Source organism: Pyrgilauda ruficollis, unplaced genomic scaffold, assembly GCF_017590135.1.
Source record: "Pyrgilauda ruficollis isolate IOZ18807 unplaced genomic scaffold, ASM1759013v1 scaffold10, whole genome shotgun sequence".
NCBI lineage: Eukaryota > Metazoa > Chordata > Aves > Passeriformes > Passeridae > Pyrgilauda > Pyrgilauda ruficollis.
Genome location: NW_024508101.1, coordinates 11,567,796 through 11,578,475, shown reverse-complemented (window position 1 = coordinate 11,578,475; position 10,680 = coordinate 11,567,796). Strand labels below are relative to the sequence as shown.

Here is a 10,680-nt window from a genome sequence, read left to right as displayed (position 1 = left end):
ACCAACATCTTTGATCCAAGACCAGCAGGGCTCTTGGTGCCACTATAAGACCAGAAACCTACAAAGTCATGAGGGATCAGTAGGACTCAGCTCCCTCTCAAGCTCCACAAAATCTCTGTAGGCATACAATGGGGACAAGGATAAATCAAGCATCTCCAGTGTAGTATCAAGTGAACAATTAGCAGAGAAAAGCTGCTCATGAGGGCCTGATGAACAGAGCAAGGAGAATTTCTTCCCAGACATGTCTGCTAGAAACAGCCTGAAACATTTCCATTTCTGTTTCCTTTTAATAGCAAGGTCAGCTCCTTTCTTCCTACCCTGACATCCTCAATCAGGGCCTCTTTCTGGGAACTCACAGCAATGCACCAGATGTCACTGAGAGACAGAAAAACAACCAGGGGCCAAACTGGGGCATTCACCATGGCCCTGAACGAACCACAGAGCATTTGGCTCACTGGGGAGGGGAGCAGAGAGCACCCCCTTGGCACTGCCAAGCCTCCCAAGCCCCTGGGGCTGGAAGGAGCCCCCTTCTCCCAGCAGGAACAGCCACCCTGCTCCTGGAAAAAACCAGCAGCCCCACATCCTCCAGGCTCCCCCCGGCACTAACTGGACACTAGAAATAATCTAAATATTTGCAGCCCAAAGGAGACTTGTTTTCCCCATTTTTGCTGAGTTTGAGCAGCACTCAGCAAGGTACCCAGCACCGTCCCAGTTCCCAGCAGCCCCAGTGGGCAGCAGCACACAAACATCCCCACTTGCTGGAGGACAGGAGTGCTCACAGTGAGCTCTGTCACAGACCCTCCATAACACCCACACTACCAGCACTGGGGCAGCTTAGCCCCTGCCTGTCACAGCAGCAGCTGTCAGGAGAGAGCCAGAGCTGGGAGAAAAGACCAACACCACTACCCAAGAAGAGGGTGCTAACACCGTACTCAGACATGGTTTTTTAGCTGAAGGATGCAATTACTCCCAGATTTCTAAAGGCTTTCTCAGGATCACAGTATGCAAACACCATGTCAGCTGCTGACCAGGAGGGCAAGGATGAAGCAGGGGAGAAAAGAAACCACAAGACTTAAAAAAGAAACCCACCTGTGTTTGGTGATGGGCTCAGTTCCTCAAATTTCAAATATTCAGCTCAGGACACATTTCCAGCTTCCTCTCTTTAGTCCAAACTTTGAGACTAAAAAATACATCCACCTTAAAAAAAACCCCAAACCACCAAAGATCCAAATCCCAGGACCTAAAGTTTAAAAATATGTAGGTTTGTATTAGTTCTAAAAACACAGCCACCTGCTCTGCCCCCAGAGGAGCAGAAGGAAGGAGAGAGCAGAGGAAGGGGAGAGGAAGGTGCAGGTGTGGGCTTTTATGGGTGCAGAGGTGCTCTGGTTAGTAGGTGCCCAGCTGGGGCATCCCCTCCCAGGTGTGCTGCTGAGAGCAGGGGATGCTCCCTGCCTTCAGAAGGTGGGCATGGCTCTGGCAGCTGCTGTGCAACACCTCCCTGCAAACAGCTTATTGAGAGCATCCCTGGGCACGTGCTGACCTCTGGCAACACCTCTGTGCCCTCACCCCGGCTGGGGGAAACTGAGGCAGTGGGGGAACGCAGGGCCAGGCTGGGATTTGGCTTTGCCCACCGCAGCTCCTGTCTCCCAGTCCCATTGCCCCTCTCTGCAGCAGGTGTAGATCATCTCCAGGGTCAGACTGGAATGCACCATCCCTGCTAAACCCCCCACCTGGCCCCTCCTGAGCTGCTCCAACAGCATGGCTGGGGCCACTGGGACACCCCTGTGGGGCCTCCTGGGGATGGAGGAATGGGGAAAAGAAGGGGAAAAAAAAATTCTTCCATCCTTTTGTCACTCAAGCTTCTCCTCATTTCCACATATTTCCCGTGTCTACTTTTCCACATTAAAGGGGGCTGGAATGAATGTCACATTGCAGCATATGTCTGTGAACAAAGCCACAAGTGTGAATGGCCACATGCACAAATTCTCTCCCCTGATTTCCCAGGTTTTCAGGAGTGACCTTGGAAAAAGAGTGAACCATAGTTCTTCATGGCATGGGTGATAACATGTTTGTCACCATTCAAACTGTCTGAAGGCTGCCCAGGTTTTACTTTATTGCATTTCGAGGTGTCACCAGGAGCTGGTTGAATTACCTTGCCAACTCCTTCATAAAAAAAGAAAAGTGACTTCGCTTTCCTGCAGAGAGATCAGGGCTCACAGGAGCCACTCAGATGTGTGTAACACTTTATTTTAATTTTTTTTTTTCCCCCGCGAGCCTGCAATAGCTAAAACTTTAGTGTGAAAGGCTTTGTGAACCTACTTGCACTACTAAATAAAAACGTTTAATAACCGCGGAAAGAAGCAGGCGCACACTCCGGAGTGCCCCAGCCCGCAGCGGGATTCTGTGGATTGTTACCATGCGGCGCAGCCCCGAGCGGTGCCGTCCCGGGGCCGGACCCGTGAGGAGCACCCGGAGCCCCGGGCGAGCTCGGGTTCAGCCGGGCTCTCGGGGCCGGGGCTGCTGAGCAGGGCAGCCCCGACACCCGCCGTGCTCCGCCCGGTTCCGACACCCGCCGTGCCCCGGCTCCGCCGCGCCGCGCCCGCCGCTGCCAGAAGGTGCCGCCGTCCGCCTGCGAATCGCTCGCAGCCCAATTAGGCGGCAGGTATCGGCTGCAATCACGGCTGCTGATAGAGATAAATGGGGAAGGGACTATCTGCCCAACAATAGTAGGTTTTTTTAAAGGGAAAAAAAAAAAAAAAAAAAAAAAGAGAGACAGGGAAAAAAAAAGAGAGAGAGAAAAAAACAATTGAACTTTTCATCAGCTGCTAATCATGATTTTTTTATTGCTTTGCTTAGCATTTTCTGGGGAATAAAACCTCAGAGGAGCCCAGTCTTTTGTGGAAAATGAAAGGGCATATAAAAAAATGAATGTACATGGATTCTAAATATTTCAGGTTGTATGACTTTGTGTTTGACCTTAGCAGAAGATGAACTAATCCTGCAATATAATAGACTTTCATAGAGATATGGAAAATGGCTGCTTTTTTATCTCAGTTGCCATGGGAACCATCAGAGAGAAGGCCTAGCTGAGATGCAATAGAAGGTTATTAAATGTGTGCTTGTGTATATTGGAAAAATACAGCTTTTTGTCATCTTGTGTCACTCATAGGTCTTTAATGCGTAATGTTTAGGTTATTAATAAACTAACACAGGTCCATTTTTTACAGAGAACAACTGTGAATACAGCCATACAAAATTAGTACAAGTTGAACATTCGCAAAACTTTCAAGCGCGGGCAGGGGCTGCTGCTTGCCTGCAACATCCCATGAAAGTTTCTTTCTTTCCAGGCAGGGGCCAGATGAGCTTGGCTGGACAGGCAGAGGGGACCAGGAGACTGTGGGTGTCCTGTCCCCAAGCCAGAATCTTGCTGTCCCCCAGGCCTGGGGCTCCAGGGCAGTGCTGGCAATGTCATGTGCTGCAGAATAAAATATTTCCTTGTCTGGTTCCTGGACACAAGCTCAGGTACTGCCAGACGAAAGAAGGGTTGGGTGAGCCAAAGGGACATCTGTCCCTGGCTCTGGGTTGGGGGATCTCCCGACCTGGAGCTGGGGGCTGCACACCCAGACTGGGAGACATTTATTGTTATATAGATAGGTTTTGGGAGGGGGAAAAAAAAAAGAAAAAAGAAACACGAATTAGAGAAAGAGAGGAAGAGAGAAAGAAAGGAAGGAAAATCTGATAATGTCCTGAGCTGGAAGGGACAGATTTCACACTAACTCTAGGAGCAAATGACTCCCTTTCTGTAAGGTTTATTTTTGTCCCTCAGAATCACCAATTTCTTCCCAAATTTGGGCTGTCTCAGGTGCCCTGTTCTGCCTGTGGCTGGGAGCTGGAGGGATAACCCAGCCCAGCCTGTGGAGGACCCAAGGGACTGCCAGGGCTCCATGGGCAGGGTTTGGGGGGAACAAGCTGGGGGGAGCCCTGGGAGTTTTCACTAGATTGACCCAGCTGGAGCCTGAGACTGCTGAGGGCTGGGGCAGGACTAGGACACAGCTGAGCCTGGACGTGGCTTTCTCGTGGGGACAGAGGTGCTGTCACACTCTTCATCACCCCTGAGTCACTGCCTGCCCAGGGATGCAGGTGAAGGAGGCTCTGGGTGCAGGAGTGAGTGCGAGCAGGTGCCTGAGGTGCCCGGGATGATGTTCACAACTCTTCTCCCTTCCCTGCAAATCCACCGGTGCCTCAGCAGAGCAACCCCAAATTTCCAAGCAGGCTGTGTGGCAGCACCCTGCACGGTGAGCTGCTGTCCCACCCTGCTGCCCTGGATTGGGGATGGCCAGGGGACACTTTGTCACCGCACGGAATGCACAGTGAAGACCCGCGTGTGCCAAGAGCCTCGGGGGTGTCCCGGGCCCGGCTGGGGGCAGCCCTGGTGCACAGCAGCCCCGCATCCATGCATACTAAGTAAAGCAAGGAATACATAGATTTTGCCTATCTGCCGATCAAACGCGGAGATCTGCTCTGGTAAATGATGCATTAGATGCGGTGGCTGTATTTGTTGTGTGAGTTTTGAAAGGGTTCCGATAATCTGGAAGCGAGAGATAAGGAACACCATTTATTCAGCAGCACTTTGGAACCAATTTTCAACCCTGTTCAACCCCATTCTACAGCAGCCTCCAGGAGCCCAGGAGATAAGGATTGGGCTATTCATTATCTTCACAAGGAACAAAGATTAGCTAGCAGAGATGAAAAATTACCCCTGGATAGTAATAATAAGGAAGCTAACCTGGAGAGCTGCTGAGCCTATATTCTCCTTGCTGCTGGTGCTGCTTCTTCTCTTTTAAAATTCTTTTTTTTTTTTTTTTTTTTTTTTTTTTAATAAATTTTAAAAAGGTGGGGGTTTTTTTTTTTTTTTTTTTTTTTTTTTTTTTTTTTTTTTAATGGGGGAGGAAATCTTCCCCCACTGTCTATCATATTTTTCAATATGATATGGTTGTTACCGTGAAAAAGAGCAGAGCACAGTCCCCCTTCCTCCCAGACTTTCAGATGACATCTTTAGTACGAAAGCTTAACAGGAAAGAAAAACATCCTTCTCTTCCAGCATGAGGGGAAAATCCTGACTCCCTGTCCGTCCGACCCCCAGTGTCTCTGGTGGCACGTGGAGGGGTGACCCCGGCTGTCCCGGGACAGCGCGGCTGGAGAGCAGCGCGGTGAGGCTCGGGTGGGCGCTGCTCCGCTCTCAGCCCCATGAGCCCCCGGCTCGCACACCCCCGCCTGACCCCGCTTGGGGAAAAATCTGCAGCCTTCAAACCCCACTTTTCCCGTAGTTTTTTCGCCTGAGCGACAGTTCCTCGTTTTGGAGTCGTTCCGTGCCGGGCGATCCCAGGACGCCGCTGCCGACGCGTCTCCCTCTTCCTGGGCACAAGGGAAAAAAGAGGGGATATATGTATGTATGTGTTTTAATACCACATTCTTTTGTATTTTTCCCCTGCATAAATCTGGTGGTGATGTATCTTCTCTCAGAGGATGAAGGGTAATACAGGAGGAGTAATTAAAACACTTACTTTGGAAATGGGCTGCGTGGGGCTGATAAGAATTATCTGTCGCATATCAAGGACCCTTTTTCCCCCGAACCATATCACAAAGACAGACAGAAAATGCCAGCAGAATAGGATCCCCCCCCCCCTCCTTTCCCTGCTCACATTTTTACCTCCATTATGATGATAATTCCTCTCCCGCGAAACTTTTCTCCTTCCCTCCCCGAACCATATTTCGTTACCCCACCACCCGCAGGGCCCCCACCGGCCGGTCCGGCCTTTGTTTCTGTATTAATATGGTTTTCCTGCAGCCTGGGGCGGGGGTCCCGCATGTCCCCCCCTCTGGAGGATCGCGCCGCGCCCCCCGAGCCGCCTCTCCGCGGCCCCGCGCCCGTCAGCCCACGGAGGCAGCGGGTGCGGGGAGCCCCCAGCCCCGCACACACACGCACCGGCAGGGAAATACCCGGCAGGTGAGGGCTGCCAAGCCAGGGCTGGGGCGCGCAAACATTTCCGAAAATATTCGTTCTGGCTGGATTTCTTAGTGCTCTACGAAATATGTATTTTACCGTCTGTTTCCTAGCTATAACAACGACTCGGCGTGTAATATCTGCTTGTGCCTCTTCCAGCTTCTCTTGCTGCCTCACTTACGTGCAGGTGCATAGCCCGAAAGGCTGAATTTGGAAGGGAAAGGTGTGAGAAGAAGCATGAGGTTATGCAAAAACCAGGCTGGTCTGTGGGGGAAAAAAAAAAAAAAATCCAAGACTCCCAAAGCATTTCCTTCACTAGAGAGGGAAAGAGAATTAATACGACTAGGAGTAATTTATAGGAATAATTGATCCTACGAAGTGGCTCCCCCCCAGCCCACCTTCCCTGGGATCAGAGGAAGAAAGGAGAGGCTCGGGAGAGGCTGGGGCTGCGGCGCCCGGCGCGCCGGAGCCCGGTTTCCCTGCGCCTGGGATGTGAGTGCGTGTTGTTGGTATAATATCAATTCATTTAAAATATGAAAGTCAAGTCGCGTAGACTGTGACAGCAACCGTAACAAAAGGTGCAAGCAACAGACAATGTGATGTGCTTGTACAGATATTGTAATGATGCAAATGAAGTGGAGGGGACGAGCTGCCGTATTATGTACATAAATACACAGTGGCTCGCTGTGCCATCCGTGAATGCAGGAGAGTGAGAGAGAAGGGGAGGGAAAGAAGGGAGAGAGGAAAGGAGAGGGAGGGAGGAGGGAGGAAGGGAAGGGGGGAAGGAGGGAACGGAGGAAAAAAAAAAGGGCTCAGCTCGGAGCTGCTGCCAGTTTCAGGCAGTTCACGGCGGCAGCCCCTCCGCCGGGCTGCGCGCACCCTCCGCCCGCGGCACAGCCGCCGCTCCCGGCGCGGCCAGGCGGGGAGGCTCCGGCCGCCGAACCCCTCCCGAGCCCGCGGAACGGCCCCGCGAGGAGCAGAACTGGCGCTTCCCCTGCACCGTGCGGAGAACTGAAAGAAAAGCGAGGATAGGCGAGAGAGGCAAGGTAAGGGGCCGCGGCAGCGCGGCTTTGCGCGGCCCTGCCGGCACCGAGGCGCGGGTCCCGCTGCGGGAGCGCTTCTCTCGGGGCAGTTTTCCCCAGGGACGAATCTGGCAGGGTTTGTAAAGAACGAAAAAAATGTCCCCAGCACGGCCGGACCTCCCGGGCTGCCGCCTCCCAGCCGGCCGGGCGGAGCCCGGTGCAGCGCCCGTCTGCCCGGGGGCACCGCGGGGCTGCCCCGGCTCTGCCCGGCGGCGGGGCTCTCCCCGCACCGCACCCCGCGGGCAGCGGGGCCGCCGGGCCGTGGTTGGTTGTTTTGATTTTTTTTTTTTTTCTTTCCCATTGTCACTGGGGTGATTATTTAAATCTCCATCTTGGAAAGTTGCATTTCACCCAGGGCGGCCAGGCAGAGATTTCCCGGAGACAGGGTGTGCAGAGAGCCCTGCGTCCCCTCCCCGCAGCTACATCCTATCTTCTCTCTCCCTTTGTTGGCAGATTTGGGCATTAAAAAAAAAAAAAAAAAAAAAAAAAAAAAAAGAAAAAAGAAAAAGGAAGAAAAAAAAAAAAAAGATGCGAGGGTTTGTTCTGCCCCGAAAGCCGGCAGGGCCCGGCCACGCTCTCTCTGCACCTGCCTGCCGGGGAGTCCTCCCGTCCCAGTCCCGTGCGGCAGCTTTACGGGGCTTTGCATGATTTAAAATTACCCAGGCACATCGGGGCACGGCCGCTCCTCTCCGCCGACTCTTTCACCCCATCGCCTTTTTTTTTTTCTTCTGTTTTTGTATGTGCAAAGTTCCCCTCTTTATCCTCCTTTTGCTTTGGGGTGCTCAGGCTGGAAGGCAAGAAAAAAAAAATAAAAAGAGAGAAGCGTCCAGGAGCGAAGCCTGCCTGGTTTTGGTGCGATTTCAATAAGAAAAGCGATTTCACTAAGGGAGTGCGAGTTTCGGTGGCGGGGATTGTTCTTCCCCGGCGCACGGAGCATCTTTATTAAACGCAAATATTTTTTCCTCGGAAGTGTAAGCTCCGGCCTGGCTCAGCCCCGCGGCTCGGGGCAGGCGGCTGCGGGGCACCGCCGTTGCCGGGCGTGAGTCGAGTCCCGTTCTCCGTGCCGGGTCGGTCTCTCCCCACCAAAGTTTTGCCTGAAGAGAAAAAAATCAAACCTGCGGGATCGGCCTCGTTCCTCCCTCCTACAACAGCTCCTTCCGAAATAATCTTGGAAAAAAAATTATATATATACACATCAAATTAAAGAGAGATCCTGAAAACGAAATCTTTTCTGGCAGCTCCTGAAAAAGAAAATTATACCTTTTTCTGGACAAAGCTGCGCGTATGTAACCTTCCCTTTCCCCACGCACGCATTTCTCTTCGGGAACTTACACAAAAGGCGGTTTTGTGGGCAGGCTGGGGTCTGCTTGAGGCTTTTCCTCCCCTTTCTTTTGCAGCCTAGCGAGCCGGGGGGCTGCGGGCAGCAGGCAAATTGCGGACAAAGCGCAGGTGAAGGCGGGAGCGAGTCGGGAGCGAGACTGGGACCGCGGGTTCCCACGGTGGGGTACAAACCCCGCAGAAATCCTCTGCGGGATGGAGGATAGCTTATTTACAAAAACAAGCAAAAAATTAAATTTTCCGTGATTTATTCCCCTAGTCTTATCTCTAGCGGTGTTTTTTTTCTTTTAGTTTTTGTTTTTCTTTTTGTTTTTCCTTAATGCAGTTTAAGTAAGGGTCTTGTGGTTACGAGGTAACTGTGTCACTTTATAGCCCTATCAGGAGCCATTAATACGAGCTAGTAACGCAGGACGGGGGAAGCGGGGGAGAAGAAAAGCAAAGAGGAGACAAGACCGGAGGGCCGAAAACACCGCGATTTTTTTTTTTTTTTTTTTTTTTTTTTTTTTTTAAGGCAGAAAGCAAGAACTTTCTCTCCCCGCCAAAAAAATCTAACGAAATACACCCGACAGGGGTGTGGGGGCTGCTCGCAGGGAGCGGCTGGCCGGGGCTCCTACCTGCGGGCGGGTGGGAGCCGCTGGCAGAGCCGGCCGCTCCCCAGCCTGCGGGGGAGCAGGGGCGGGTCGCCCACAGCAGACCCTCCCAGCCCCCTCCCCGCCGGGAGCAGCCGCCTTCCCCAGCCCGCCCGGGGCTCTCACACCGCCCGCCGGCACCGGGAGCGCCGCGGCCCCGTGCGCTGCTGAGCGCCGAGCACTTCTCTCCCTCTTCTTTCTTTTCACGGGGTTTTTCTGCCCTCCCTGCTGGCGTCTGCGGGTTGCAGCTCGGGGAGGCTGCGGGCAACGCTGCACGGGAGGTCTCGGCCCTCCGGTCTCCGTTCACCGGGACACAGTGTGGCCCTGGGGGTCGCCGGGGGCACCCCAGGAAGGGGCGATTGCAGGAACGTGCCGTGGGGTCTGCGGGTTCTCCTCAGGTACATTTTTTCCCAGATCCAAATACCCAGAGTGAAGGGGGAAAAAAAGAGGAAGAATCCCCTCTCCGGACATGTAAATAAATGGTCCGTGTGCGGCGCCGGGTTATTTGTTTTCTGCCTTCTCCTCTGCCCAAGAATAGGTGTCAACTCTATCACATGGCACCACTAACTGTTGCTAAAGCATGTTGTCGTCTCCCCCCTCCCTTAATGATATGACATCACTTGTCAATCAAATCAAAATAACCAGTTGTGCTTCCAGATCTGGGAAACCTCCCTTATTAAAAGAGAAAAATAAATTGCAACAGCAATAATAATAATAATAATAAAAATAAAGGTAATAAAACGGAGCCCGTAGTGCCCGGGGGAAGAAGCGGGGAAAGAAGGTAAAATAGGGGGTTGGCAGGCGCGGGGTGAAGGAGTGGGGCCCGGCCGGACCCTCTCCGGGGAAGCTTTGGCAGAAAATTGAGGGAAGAGCTGCTTAACCAGCCGTGTGAGCGGCGGGCTGCGGAGCGGAGCTAAGCCGCTCGCCTCCAGCAGCCAGCGCAGTTCGCTGCTGCTCCCGGTGGGTGCATTAATTCAATTAAAAACCTCAGCCGTGCCGCCGGGGCGCTGAGCGCCCGAGACCAGAGCCGGCACCCGGTTCGCCAGAGCCAGGCAGCGGGGATGGGTCACGTCGGGAATTAAAAACAAACGAACAAAAAAAAAAAAAAAAAGATAAAATTATAAAATAGAACAAAATAAACCAACATACTGCGAGCCGGCCGGTTAGGAAATCTCCCAGCTCAGCCGGGCTCTCAGCAGAAATCTTTCATCCCTGCTGGAGGGGTCATTTATTTTACAAAGGGTTTTAATGGGAGGGGTTGCAGAAGGCGAGAGGTGGGTGCGAGGAGAGGCGCCGGCCGCCGGAGGGGAGCACCCGGCGGCGGGAGTTGGTAGCCGGACCCCCGGGCCGGAGGAGGGGCGGGCGCCGGGGCAGCCGCTCCCGAGGAGCCGGAGCCGCCGCCGCCACCCGCTCGCCCCTTTTGTTTTCCTTCGCCTGCCGGGCCTCGGGTAACCCGAGACGGGGGCTTCAGGGAGCCCTGGCCGGGCAGCGCCGGGGTCTGCCTCGCCATAAATCAAGCCGCCTGATTAATCTTTACAATTTGTCTTTTAAAACAAACACGAACGAATTATCAGCTCGTTAACTGCGATTTTATCACCTGCCTAAAACAAACAGCCCACCCCATCCC

At 53.2% G+C, this 10,680-nt stretch overlaps 1 long non-coding RNA gene across 2 annotated transcripts in view; it reads right to left on the bottom strand.

The window, feature by feature from the left end:
• Nucleotides 1–4,938: 4,938 nt before the first annotated feature.
• LOC121351363 overlaps nucleotides 4,939–10,680 on the bottom strand; it is a 9,732-nt gene continuing 3,990 nt past the window's right edge. The window contains exons 1-4 of one of the 2 annotated variants that reach the window (XR_005954785.1): nucleotides 8,419–8,586; nucleotides 7,746–7,873; nucleotides 6,104–6,268; nucleotides 4,939–5,415 (exon numbers count right to left, since the gene is read on the bottom strand). This is a non-coding gene — a long non-coding RNA (uncharacterized LOC121351363). Of the gene's footprint in view, nucleotides 5,416–6,103; nucleotides 6,269–7,745; nucleotides 7,874–8,418; nucleotides 8,587–10,680 lie in introns of those variants that run through there. The other variant, XR_005954786.1, reaches the window with a different exon arrangement.